The sequence below is a fragment of the Chiloscyllium plagiosum genome, unplaced genomic scaffold (assembly GCF_037043375.1).
Source record: "Chiloscyllium plagiosum isolate Xiang-an unplaced genomic scaffold, Cpla_swu_hap1 HiC_scaffold_49, whole genome shotgun sequence".
In the NCBI taxonomy this organism is placed as follows: Eukaryota; Metazoa; Chordata; class Chondrichthyes; order Orectolobiformes; family Hemiscylliidae; genus Chiloscyllium; species Chiloscyllium plagiosum.
The window spans coordinates 5,057,548-5,071,364 of record NW_028270187.1 but is presented as its reverse complement, the minus strand read 5'-3'; the positions used below and the strand labels follow the sequence as shown (position 1 = coordinate 5,071,364).

At 41.8% G+C, this 13,817-nt stretch overlaps 1 pseudogene across 1 annotated transcript in view; it reads left to right on the top strand.

Annotated features, from left to right (window-relative positions):
* LOC148135420 (uncharacterized) overlaps nt 1-8,319 on the top strand; it is a 560,459-nt pseudogene extending 552,140 nt beyond the window's left edge. The window contains exons 5-6 of the transcript XR_015755123.1: nt 4,357-4,467; nt 7,113-8,319. The product of XR_015755123.1 is annotated as an uncharacterized LOC148135420 (transcript). The remainder of the gene's footprint in view (nt 1-4,356; nt 4,468-7,112) is intronic.
* Nucleotides 8,320-13,817: the final 5,498 nt, after the last annotated feature.

Sequence of the window (13,817 nt, the reverse complement as noted above, 5' to 3'; positions counted from 1 at the left end):
AGAATTAAAACCTTTTTTTGGATCGGGAAAGACCAGGTCACATAGAGGACGGCTTATAATAATGGAGAGAGCAGAACTTATCACCAAATACTGGTTAATATCCACCAGAGTTTACAAAAGTTTGGTCATACTTTATGTCTGGTAGCTAGCATTGGATGCTGACATTGCTACTTTGGTGGGGACAAACATTGCCACCAGCAGGTCCCATCATTGGGTAAAACCTGGTTTCAACTATGTCAACTATGACGTCCTTTCATGAGCTCTATTCCTTTAATCATCATTTAAAATGCTTGGATGTGCATATAGTTCATTTGCAAAATACGGAAATAACGGTTGAAAAGTTGCAAGCATCTCTTGCAATCTACAGACCCCAAAGGTGTTGATCATAGATAAAGGGCCATTATTTACCAACAGGGAATACGAGTATAAAGTTAAAAAGGAATTTTGCATGTCAGGATAGCTCCATAGCATCCATAGCCTGGAAGAAAGAGAAATTCAAACATTGAAGGCAGGTTTAAAGGAACAACCTATACCTTCACTCGATACCAACCTGTCTCAGTTCCTCTTTATTGTAGGACCACCCCTCACACAGCCCAGGGACAGCTCCAGCAAAGTTGCTAATGGAGGCTCTGAACCAGGTTAAATCTGGTCTTCCTGGACATGGGGAAGGGTGAAATGGGAAGTGGAATGCCAAAGCGGGACACAAGACTCCTCTTGGTGATAGTTTTATTCAGAGGACGAAGGGTGGTGTTTAATCCACGGGAACGACCTGGTTGCTTTGATGTCAGGTCCTGTGACATGCAAAGTTCAAGTAAGTGAGGCGGTGCTGAACAAGCATATGCCCGATGTGAAAGCTGCAACCTTGCAAACAGAGGTAAAGCAAAATATACCCAGTCCCTCAGAATATCCGCCAAGGCTGTCCTAGCTCCCCCTCTACCTCGTGTCAAAAAGGATACTGCAAAACCTGCAGTCTCCATGCCAATACTGCCTGAAAGAAAAAAAAAATTCGGCCGGTATACTCTGGGTGCAAGAGCCAGGCTGTGGTGCAGACACACCACCACTGCCCAGGCACAGTCCGAAGTTCTGGACCTGGTGTGAAAATGACATGGTGTGAAAAAGCTATAGGATGAAACACAGACCTATAGGTCAGCCAGGCGGATCTCATAGAAAATGAATTTTCTAACTGGAGTCTTAATCCTGGCCTGATCAGGGATTCCTACTGGTAGATATAAGCAGGAACGTCAGTGCTTTCTGTAGGAGCCGACTCTGTGTTAGTAGTGTTTGGATCATGACTGTGCACATGTCAAAAAACGCTATCTTGTTAAGTTGATATTAGCTTCGTGGAATTATTTTAAATGTTAGAGGTTATAAACACAAACTGCTGGAGAAACTCAGCGGGTCAGGCAGCATCTGTGGCGAGGCAGAAGCAGAATTAATGATCTGAATCCAGTGACCCTTCGTCAGAAGTGGACCTGCTGAGTTTTCCAGTAGTTTCTAATCTATACCAGTCTGTCTCGTCTTTCATCATATTAAAAAATTGCCACCTCAAATAGCAACACCCTGGTAAATCTTTAGCTGTATCCTGTCCCAAAGCTATCACACTCCTCTGAGAATGTGGATTCCAGAACTGCACACAATATTCTTGCTTTGTGACCTAACGGGCGTTTTGTACAGTTCCAGCATAACAGATAGATATCGTGGTATTAATTGATAATGTTGCAGAGAATATCTCTCGTACTGGTCAAGGAGTCAAAATGTGAACAGACAATATCTATTCAAACATATCAACTCCACGCAACAGTTAATGTTAATGCAGTTTGCAAGTGCTGTTGGTGCCTTTAGCCTGAGCTGGGCACTGTGATGGTTAAAGCGCTTTTATTTCCTCCTTCAACTTCAGTCTGATTTAGTTCCCTCTCTTTCTCCTTAATCTCTCTCACTGTTTTAATGTCAGCATTGCCCTTAACGGGCATTGCTTTTTAATATATACTTAGCTACTCGGGTGTATTCTTTGTGATGGAAAAACTTATACATAATTAAGTCCATTCATAACAATGTCTTTTCCTGCTGTGTCACTATATCTACAAATAGAGAAAACCACTACAGACATTAACACGGGTGATTTGGTGGAAGAAAATAAAATAAAGAGTGCTTTGAGCTAAAAAGGCACAAGAGAGAAAGAAAAATGAAACATCACATCCCCCCTCCCCCCCCCCGTGCCTCTTGTGATGCAGAATACTGTCCCTTCCGCTGAACCAAGAGACCAGGATTCAAGACCCACGTGCTCCAGAAGTGTTCAATAACAACTCTTAAAAGTTTGGTAAGAAATAATATTTAAATAAAATGAACCCCCTGCCCACTTCCATGCTTGGTTGTCATTGTGGCGAGAGCAATTGCTGTCTCCTACCGCTCTCAGTGCCTTTAGAGAGAGGTGAGCACTGCAATAGATACAATGCTTTATTCTCCCCCAAGTCCATTTTGGTTTGGCCACTTTCCCTACATCCTCCACACTTTTAATGGTTTTCATAGTCAGGTAAATGGCAAATTAGTGATTCACTGATGGCGGCTCACAGATAGAAAAGAGGGGAGAAAAGAAAAAATGTAGGTTCGGAGATTTTGGTGGTTGGCAAGCTGTGTGCGATAGCATATCTGGGTTAAAAGAAAATTAAAAATGAGACCGAGTTCTGGTAGTGCTTTGTCATTTTAAAAACAAAATGAAAGGCAGGAAAGTCATCCAGTTAATGTGTTAGTACTCAAAAGAGAAAATGCTGGAGAATCTCAGCAGGTCTGGCAGCATCTGTAAGGAGAGAAAAAAGCTGACGTTTCTAGTCTAGCTGACCCTTTTATCCAATGTGTTAGTACTTCTGGTTATAGAAAAAGAAAATGAAATCAGACCCAGTGTCCCTCTTGTGTAGTTATGTTCATATCGGGTGTCTTTAGAAAGGCAGCACACTGTTTCCATCATTCTCTCGATTTTTTTCTCTTAAACCCCCTCTCACCTTTGATGGTTTATATTGCCCAGAATGGGCTTTGCTTGTCAATATCTAATTGGCTGGTTAACTCGTGGCAGTTTATGGATAAAAAGAAAGAAACCGTCATGGTCATTTGAAGGTGGAGGAAAATAATTTGTTTGGTTGTGTTCACCTCGAACCGCACTGGCCAGCCATCCCAACCCGATCCAGTCTCATTTGCTTGTATTAGGTCCCCATGCCCTCTAAACGTTTCCAAGCCACGTATCTATCCAAAGGCCTTTTAAATGTTATAATTGTTACCGCCTTCACCACTTCCACTGCAGCTCATGCTATATAAACACCACCCTCAATGAGAAACAATTGCCTCTCAGGTCCCTTTTACATATATCCCCTCTAGTTTGAGATTCTGCTCTCCTAGACCTCGGATACGGCCTGGCCTGCTGTGCTTTTCCACGTTGTTCGACTCTGATCTCCAGCATCGGCAGTCTTCACATTCTACTGGGGAGGGAGGCGGGGGGGGGGCCTTGCCAATGCCCCTTATCTATGCCACTCGTGATTCTTTAAACCTGCCTAATATCACCCCTCAATCTCCTACAATCCAGCAATAAAAAAATTCTGGCGTCAACTGCCACTGTGTGCAGTTCCAGTCTCCGCATTATAGGAAAGGTGTCATTACTTTGGTGGTGGGGGGGGGGGGAGAGTTTACAGAGGAGATTCACCAGGATGTTGCATGGGATGGAACATTTCAGCCATGAAGAGAGGGTGGATTGTTTTCTTTGGAACAGTAAAGGTGGGAGGTTTGGTAAAGTTGTGTAATATTGAGGGACATGGATATGGGGATAGGAAGCAGCTGTTCCCCTTAGTCATAGGGCCAAAAACAAGGGGTGGTATCAACTTAATGTGAAAGACTAGAGTCTTAGACTGGATTTAAGGATCCGTTTATCACCCAGAGCACAATAATGTCCGAAATGCACTGCCTGGGAGGCAGGTAACCTCACGATCTTTAAGAAGTACACAAATATCCACTTAGTGTTTCTTCACTTTCAAGGAAATGGGCCTACAGTGGATATTTGGGCAGGAGTGTGCGTTTTGGTAGTACAGGCTTGATGGGGTGAATGGCCTCTTCTCTTTTTGTATGCATCTGGTTTCTAGAAATCCCTTCCACCCACCAATTCAGGCAAACCCTTACCCTCCCTTCCTTCTGTTTTGTGGAGAACATAGTTACATTCTTACACTTCCCTGCTGATCCGAACTCGTCGGCAAAGTTCCAAAGTTACTCGGATATTCAATGAGGAGTTTGGTGCTTCTCTGCTTTTCAATCATTTCTGTCAACATGGCCAGTTCCTGAACACACAGCAATCTAAACTGGGTTTTTCTCCTTGTGCAGAACGAGACCACACTGCTGTGACTTTGGTGCGTCCCTGCCTCAGTGTCTTCGTGCTCATTGTGATGGTGGTCATCATTGCCGAACATTTTAAAAACGGCTTTACACTGACAGGTAAAATTGTGATTATTGCTTTGGTTCTAAATCTTCGATGTTCCCTTACATTTGTTTCCATTTTCTGCCTTGGCATATTCCAAAGTACACTGGCGGGCAGTTAGCTGAGCAGACAGTTTGTTAATACAGAATGATGCCAGTACATAGATTCGTTCCTCACACTGGCTGATGTTACCATGAAGGACTCCCCTTCTCCTGCTCATCCTGCGTCTGATATGTAATGACCCTCAGATGAAAATCCAACCCCAACACTTCCCTTTCCCTCCCTCTCCCTCCAGCAAGACAGCAGCCCCATGATCCATTTGTAGTATGGCCTTTCCAAATGTCTTATAAATGTTGTAGCTGTAACTACATCTACACTTTCCTTTGGCAGTTCCACCCTGATACCAATCACACTCTGTGTGAAAAAGTCACCCCTAAGTCTCTTTTAAATCTTGCACCTTTCTAATTCACCTTTGCCCTCTAGTTTTGAATTCCATGCCCTAGAGAAAATATCTTGACTATTCCCCTTATCTATGTCCCTCACTTCTATCAGATCACCATACAACCTCTTCCACTCAAGGGAAAGAGGTCCCAATGTACCAAGCCTCTTAGTCTCACTCATATCCTCCAGTCCCTGAAACATTTTTGCAAATCTTTACTGCACGCACTCCAATTTAATAATATTCTTCCTATACCAGAACTATCTACAGTACTCTAAAAGTGGCATTATCAACTATAACATCAAATAAGAAGTTTTGTTTTTTGTCCTATTGAATTTTCGAGTGTTACAGTTGCAATTGGAAATTGTGTATATTCTAGAGAGTGTGATATATTTTCTCTTTTAATCCATTTTCTACTCAATTATTTTTAGTTAGCTAAGTCTATCTAAACCTTTGATTTCTCATTCCTCCAACCATAATTTCAATGTTTGTTGCACTCCCTTAAATGATGAGCTCATCAGAATATCACCACATGGTTGAATATTTTTTCACAATGGACTGTGGTGCCCAAATATTTTATCAGGGCAAATGCAAGAAATCCTCAAAAACAGATGTAAATATGTTATGCATTTCAGCAACTGAGCAGATGAAAACCTAGCCCTATACTTTCTCTCTCCGAGACAATTGCACGGTCAAATTAACATCGAATTGCTAACTAATGTGCACAAGGAGGTGATGGCCTAGTGGTGTTTTTGCTAGAATTATTAATCCAAAAACTCAGCTCATGTTCCGGGGAACCTGGGTTCAAATACCACTGCAGCAAATGGTAGAATTTGAATTCAATATAATAAGAAAATCTGGAATTAAAAATTGAAACCGCTATCATTGGAAAAAGATACCTGCTTCATTTATTCCCTTCAGGGAAGTAAATCTGCCATCCTTATCTGGTCTGGCCTGCATGTGGCTCCAGACCTACAGCAAGATTGACTCTGAGTTACCCTGTCAAATGGTTTAGCAAGCTAATCAGTTCAAAGGCAACAATGAATAGGCAATAATACTGGGCAGTCAGAGGCACCCACATCCCACGTGCTCAAATTCTGTGATAACATGCATAAGGTCACCCAGATCTCTCTGCACTAAAACATTCTGCAGATTCTCTCCATTTAGAGAATGGCCCTTTTTAAAAATTTTCCAACGTCACACTTAACAACATCAAACCCTGTCTGCTAAATGTTGACCAAATCACCATTCACATCTTTCACCAAGTAAGAGGATCAAAATTGTACACCATAAGAGCCAAAATATTTTTATGGCTGGTCATGATCAGATTACAGTTAAAGTATCCCCGTACTTTGGATAATGGAATAATCAGCACTAGTAACATTCACAGAATGTTAAGGGGAAATGGTTAGATTGTCAATAATCAGACATTTTAAAAAATCTCTTTACTAAATAATGATCTCATGGATGCTGAAGAAAAGTAGGAATACTGGTTAGCTTGCAATGCATGTCCTCAAATGCCTGAAGTGGATGGCTCCAGTTGTCAATTTATTTGATCAGACTGCTATCTTTATCAAACACCCCAATACCTACCTTACTCCTGACTGTATATTTACCCATTCACTTGCGGGTACATTCTCTGCTTCTATGGGCTTCAAAGTGAAGGGAAGGGATGACATTTGAAAACTGAGATGAGGAGGAATCTTGTCAGCCCGAGTGAGGGGTGAATCTGGGGAACACATTGCTGCAGAGAGCTGTGGAGACCAAGTCAGTGAGTGTTTTTAAGACAAAGAGAGATTCTCGAGAGATCAGGGGATCAGGAGTTATGAGAAGTTGGCAAGAGAAAGGTTTCTCAAACTCAATCAGCTCCAATTGAATGGCAGAATCCATGATTTAAAAAGGCTTGATTCTGCTACTATATGTAATGGACTTACATTCTCATGGGTATTCATGTGACACCTTCCCCAAAATAATTAGCTCTACACTGAATTTGCTTATTTGCTGCTTATTTATTTGCCTTTCATTTCAAGCCAATCCCTGTTCCATGATATAACCACAGTACATTCTCCATGTGTGTGCATTTTTAAATGTGCACGGACCCATAACCTGAGATCCATTCAGCAGATACTTTCACAATGTTTGCAGGATGCCCAGAAGCTAACATGTTGCCGTGCATTCCATGTTATTATGGCAATAAAATGCTCTTTTATTAACTTTCCGCAGGGGAGCGAAAGAATCTGACAAAACACACTGTTCACGTCTCCACAACAGGAGTATAATGCTCGAAGTGGGAATCGATTCACTTGCTGTCTCTAATATTTCTTCAGAAGATGGATTACAAAGTGTGCTTTCTGCTAGTTGTTAATTACTGGTACCTTCTCCAAAGCTCCTCCCTCTCTCTCCCCCATACACATTCAGGAAATGTGATCCAGCTTCAACAGCCCTGTGCGGTAAAGAATTCCACAGACTCACTACCCACTACCCATGAGAAGGAATTCCTTCTCATCCCCAACTACACTGGGTGCCCACCATACCCCCTTATTCTGAGATAATGCCACTCTGGTCCCAGGCTCTCCCACACAAGCGGGAACAACCTCTTCTGCATCGATGCTGTAAAAGCCTTGAAGAATATTCCATTAAGGTCACCTCCACTTCTAGTAAACCCCAATGAAGACAGGCACAACTTACTCAAGATCACCCTCATTAGACAATCCCTCCATACCCGGCTCAGCTGAGTAAACCTTCTGTGGGCTGCCTCCAAAGCTGGTCTAACCTTCCACCGATTTGGGGCCTAACTTGTTCTCTGGATCCTAGCTGTAGTCTGACTAGTGCCTTGGCTGTATAGCTTTAGCAAAACCTTCCATCTTTTATAGCCCATTTCCTTTGAAATAAAGACAATTTGTGTTCCCTGTAACCCACTGAATTTGCATGCTAGCTTTTTTTGTGATTCACAGATAAGGACTCCTCAAATCCCTCTGATCCGTAGCTTTCCGCAGTCTTTCTCCATTCAAACAATACCAAATGGATGCTGTCTATATGGACTTTAGTGAGGCCTATGACAAGTTCCTTCATGGCAAGCTAGCCACAAAGCCTTATTGGAATCAAAATTGGCTCGCTTCAAGGAAGCGGGGAGTGATGTTTGAAGGTTGAATCTCAGACTGGAGGCCTGTGATGTGTGGTGCACCACAGGATTCGGTGCTGGGACCTTTATTATTTGTTATTTACATAAATGATCTGGATGTGAATGTACAAGGCATGCTTAATAAGTTGGTGGACGACACAAAATTAGGATATAAATATGGTTGACAGCATGAAAGTTTATCAAACATTATAGAGAAATCTTGATCAGATGGGGAAGTGTACTGTGGATTGGCAAAGTCAAAAATCCTGTTGTCTCCTCCTCAAGGTTATTCAGTGTTCTGGCGTTCCCCCCACAAACTCTGGGGAGGGCGGACGGGAGAATTTCTACAGATTCACACCCCCCTTCCCCCACCCACTTTCAGAAAAGCCATTCCTCCGTATCTCTGTTTTCAGTCTGCTCAACCCCTTATCCTGAACTAATGCCCTATCATTCGAGATTATCCCACAGGAGGAAACATCCTCTCTCCATCTTCTTTGTCTACCCCACCTCACCCTTTCACATCTTATATCCCACATTTGGATCTCCTCTCATTCTTCTAAACTACAGAGAGTATATGTTGAAACCGTTTAATCTCTCCACATAAGACAAACCCCTGTAATCGATTGTGTGAATGTCTGCTGAATTGCCTCCAATGCAATTACATCCTTCCTCAAGTAAGTGGACCAAACCACCATACAGCACTCCAGATGAGGAAACCCTAATGCATTGTATAGTTGCAGCAACATTTCCCTACTCATTTACACCATTCTTTCAGCAATTGCCAATTGCCTTCCTTATGACCTGCTGTCCTTACGTGCCAACTTCTAAATTTCATGCACAAGGACACCCGGATCCCTCTGCACCGTCTCACTCTGAAGTTTCTCACCTACTTGAATAATAAGTTGCATTTCTATTCCTTTAACCACAATGGTCAACCTCACACCTACCTGCATCAAACCTCAAATATTATCGCCACCAGCTAACCTATTTGGTTCCATTTGGAAGTGTTTTAGTTCTACCTTGCAGATTCTGTTTTCCCAACTATTTTAGTGTCAGTTGCACATTTGCCTGGAGTACCTTCTATTCCTGCGCCCAAATCATGAATGCAGATTATAAATAGTTGGAGACAAAGGCTTGTGGGTTTGCGCTCATTATATCCCACTCAAACAGAAAAACAAAGGATCCATTTATCCTGACTCTGTTGACTAGCCAATCCGCTATCTAAACAAATGTTATTCCCTGAATTTGATGAGTATATTATTTCCGAAGTGAGTCACACAATTTGATTGATTTAATTCCCATGAAATCGAGAGGAAAATGAATTTCAGCAGCTGAAAGGATGACACTGAGTGATTGGCATTGTTTCGGTAGTAATAATTTGAGTGGTTAATTCTAGCTGATCACAGCACGGTTCTGTCTCTGATATCAATTGCTGGCTATAGTGCTTATGGTTTCACCCATCACTCAGGTTAAACTGTCTCTATATTGACATGAAATTTGCCAATGTTGAATCCTCAAAATGTCCCTGATACTCCCAATTCCGACGGCAAGCTGACTGGTCTATAATGCCCAATGGATTTTGTCTGCATAGATTTTGACAAGGCCCTGGATGGCAGGTTAGTAACAAAGGTTAGGTCGCAAGGGATCCCTGGAAACCTTACTAATTGGATTCAATATTGGCCTCAATTCGAGGAAGCAAAGAGTGATGGTTGAAGGTTTTTTTCCCTCGGACTGGAACTCTGTGACTAGTGGTACGTCACAGGGGTCCGTACTAGGACCTTTAATATTTGTTATTCAAATAAATGATCTGGATGTGAATTCTACAAGGCATGATTAGTAAGTTGGTGGATAATACAACATTAGAATGTATTGATGATAGCAAGGAAGAGGTTATCAATAATTACAGAGGGATCTTGATCAGATGAGGAAGTGGGCTGTGGATTGACAAATGCAATTCAGTACAGATAAGTATGAGGTGTAACCGTTTAGAAAGTCAAACCAATTTAGGAAATATAAAGATCCAGAGATGTGAGTGGAACAGAGGATTCGAGGAGTACAAACACATAATTTGTTGAAGGCAACGTAATAGGGCGACAAGGTGGTTAAGAAGGCATTTAGCATGTTGGCCTTCATCGGCTGAGGCATTGAACATAGGAGTTGGGACTTTATGTTACAGTTGTATAAATCGTTGGTGAGGCCGCAATTGTAGTATTGTGTACAGTTTTGATCACTCTATAAAAAGAAAACATGGTTAAACCGACAAGAATGCAAAGAAGATTTATGAGGATGTTGCCAGGGCGAGTAGGTTTGAGTTGGAAGAAGAGCTTGTCCAGGATAGGGCTTTGTTCCTTGGAACATGGGAGAATGAGAGGTGATCATATTGAGGTGTATAAATCATCACGGGCACGGACAGGTTGAATGCAGATAGTCTTTTTTTTCCCCAGGGATGAGGAAATGAAAACAAGAGGGCACAGATTTAAGGTGAGGGGGAAAGATTTAAGAAGGACCTGAGGGGCAACGTTTTGTCATTGACAATGGTGCATATATGGAATGGACTGGCAGAGAAAATGGTTGAGGCAGGTACAATAGTAACATTTTTAAAAAAGACATTTGGATAAGTACATGGATGGGAGGGGTTTAAAGGGATGTGGACCAAGTGAGGGCAATTGTAACTAGATTAGTGGGAACCATAGTTGGCATGGACCAGTTTAGGGCGAAGCACCTCTTTCCCTGCTGTATTACTGGATGATCCTACATCCCTTTTTAAATAGTAAGGTTGCAACATCAACCGTCTAATATGCAGGCACTATCCCAGCATCTGTAGCATCCAGGAACATAGTCACCAATGTGTCAATTCTAAGGCTACTTCCTTAACCACTCTGGGGTTAGATTGTCAGGTCCTGAGGATCGATCTCCATTTTTACCCATCAATTTCCCCGGCAATATAATGTTACTTCCTCCTTCTCACCACCCTCTGTGTTCCCCATCATTTCCAGTACAGTTTTAACACTGTCCTGTATTATGAAGTTTGAAGATAAGTCCTGTACCTTGAAGAGAGAGAATGTTGTTCTGAACGGAGAGATTACAAACCCTTGTATCAAATTGGCTGGGACTCGCAGAGTATACTGGAAAATTAAATATCATTTAACTGTGAAATGGATACCTGAGTTTTGTTTGCTGTTTTGACAACAATTCAAATTTAACCAATCAGTTTAAGTTATGCCACTGGATACCAAAACCATATCGAGTTTGATCTTATTGTTTTGCCAACATCGACCAAGTAAGACAATCCGATGTTGGGTGATATAAGACTGAAGACATTTTGAAATTGACCAGAGAGAAACTGCCATAGGGAGAGAAACTACCAGAAAATTAAATGCTTTTCTCACATCGTACTCTTAAAGAAATCAGAAAAAGAAACTCTATCAAAAGTACCTGTTGATGTAAAGTTTATTCACAAGGAAAAGAAAGAAGATGACCCAGGAAACTCAGCAGCTGGCAAACGGAAGACAGGGGGGAAGACAGAGACCGTGAGGTCTTGAGATTAAGCTAATGCAATGTGAAATAAATGTGTTAGTGGAACAACATTTTTTTTTACAGAGTTGAAGCGAGATATTAAGTAGCTAAGAAAAGGGGTGCTTGGATTTGTAAATAGTTGTTGTTTAGTGTTCAGTATTAGAGTTATGAAAATAAATTGTTATTCTTCTTTAAATTATGGGAGGCACAGTGGCATAGTGGTTAGTATTGCTGCCTCACAGCACCAGAGACCCGCGTTCAATTCCTGCCTCAGGCATCACTCTGTGTGGAGTTTGCATATTCTCCCCGTGTCTGCGTGGGTTTCCTTCGGGTGCTCCGGTTTCCTCCCAGAAACCAAAAATGTGCAGGTTAGGTGAATTAGCCACGCTAAATTGCCCGTAGTGTTAGGTAAAGGGTAAATGTAGGGGAATGGGTCTGGGTGGGTTGCGCTTCGTCGGGTCGGTGTGGACTTGTTGGGCCAAAGGGCCTGTTTCCACACTGTAAGTAATCTAAAAAGTAATCTAATTTAAATAGTAGAAATTAGGAATTTTCTGTCACTCACTCGCATTTTAATAGATTAAGAGCCAAGATGAGCTTTTCTGGGCGCCTGGTTTTAATTAAAAGAGGACTTATTTGGGCCAAAGGGCCTATTTCCATTCTGCATTACTCTATGACTATACTTCCCTTTTTAAATAGTAAGGATGCACCAGCAACCGTCTAATCCATAGGCGCTGTCCCACAGTCTGTTGGATCCTTGAACACTATTACCAATGCAACCATTAATTCTAAGGCCTCTTCCTTTACCACTCTGAGATGTAGATTGTCATGTTCTGAACATCGATCTCCCTTGCATCCCATCAATTTCCCCAGCAATACCCCTTTATTTCCTCCCTCTCAACAACTTTTGTGTTCCCCATCATTTCCAGCACAGTTTTTATCTCCTGTATGAAGATAGAAGTGAAGTATAATTTAGTTCATCAGCCGTTTCTTTGTTGCACAGTGTAAATTCCCTTGTTTCTGACTGCAAGGGACTTAGATTGGTTTTCAGATTTTTTTCTCTTTACATATTTGCAGAAGCTTTTACCATCAGTTCTTATGTTCCCTGCAAGCCTGCACTCATACTCTAGTTTCTCTTCTCACTCAATCTTTAGGTCCTCCTTCGGGACTTCTGAACAGTTCCTCATCTTCAATGCTATTGTTTCTTTTCTTGCTAATTTGAATGACTTTTTTGTATCTAATGCGATCTGAAACTTCCCCTGTAAGCCATAGTTTGACCACTGTTCTCGTTGCACTTAAATCAGGTTGGAATAAATAATTTGATAGTTAACCCATTCATTTGCTGAATGTCCACCCAATCTCATTCTTTTCAGTAACATTTCCCAATCCATCATAGCCTACTCATGCCTCGTACCATCATAGTTTTCCTTATTAAGATTCAGGAAACTAGCCTCAGAATCTCACTCTCAATCCTAACGAAAAATGCTGTCATGTTATGAATGTTCATCCCAAGGCATATCTCATTCCAACAAAAAGCAATCTAAATACATAATGCTATTCGGTCTATATCCAGGCTTTCAAACTGTTTATGGATGGAATGGTGTCAGAAATACCTTCCAGTTAATGTATTAACATCAGATGTAGAGACGAAAATTCGTCAGTCAATTGCTACTGAAATAACTCCACTGAGGCTGGTGGTCAGTCAAGTCACCCTTCATTTACATGTGTACAGTACATTGACACAGCTAGCTCAGAATTGGCAACTCATATTCTATGTGTTCCACCCGGCTGACATTGTCACATTTACTCCAATTTGAAGCAGATATCCAAACAACAGACATTGAAAATGATTAATCAAAATCCTATGGTTTACATCACAAAACATTTTAACCACTCTGTCAATTTCAGAAAGTCCGGTGATATTGCAGGTGGATCCCAGATTGCAGAGAGCCTGTGATTCTATCACATTGAATTGTACATGTGCCCAGGATCACGTGTGGGAGAGGACAAATCTCCTTCTTCAGAAACGAAACTCTTGTGAGTTCTGCTTCTGTGTCTCGCAACATCTATCACATCCACCAAACGACCCCAATGGATTCAGGATGGTACCGCTGCTTGGTTTTCCAGAACCTTTCGATGTTCACATCCCTCCGGGTGGAAGTCACTGTCCAGAGTGAGTGAACCGAGTGGCCGCGGTGTGGTGGGAGGTGGTGGAGAGTCTAACACGAGATGGAAACCATAGTTCACTAGCGCTGATCTGGCTAAATGGAACTGGTGTCTTTCGTTTCTCATCT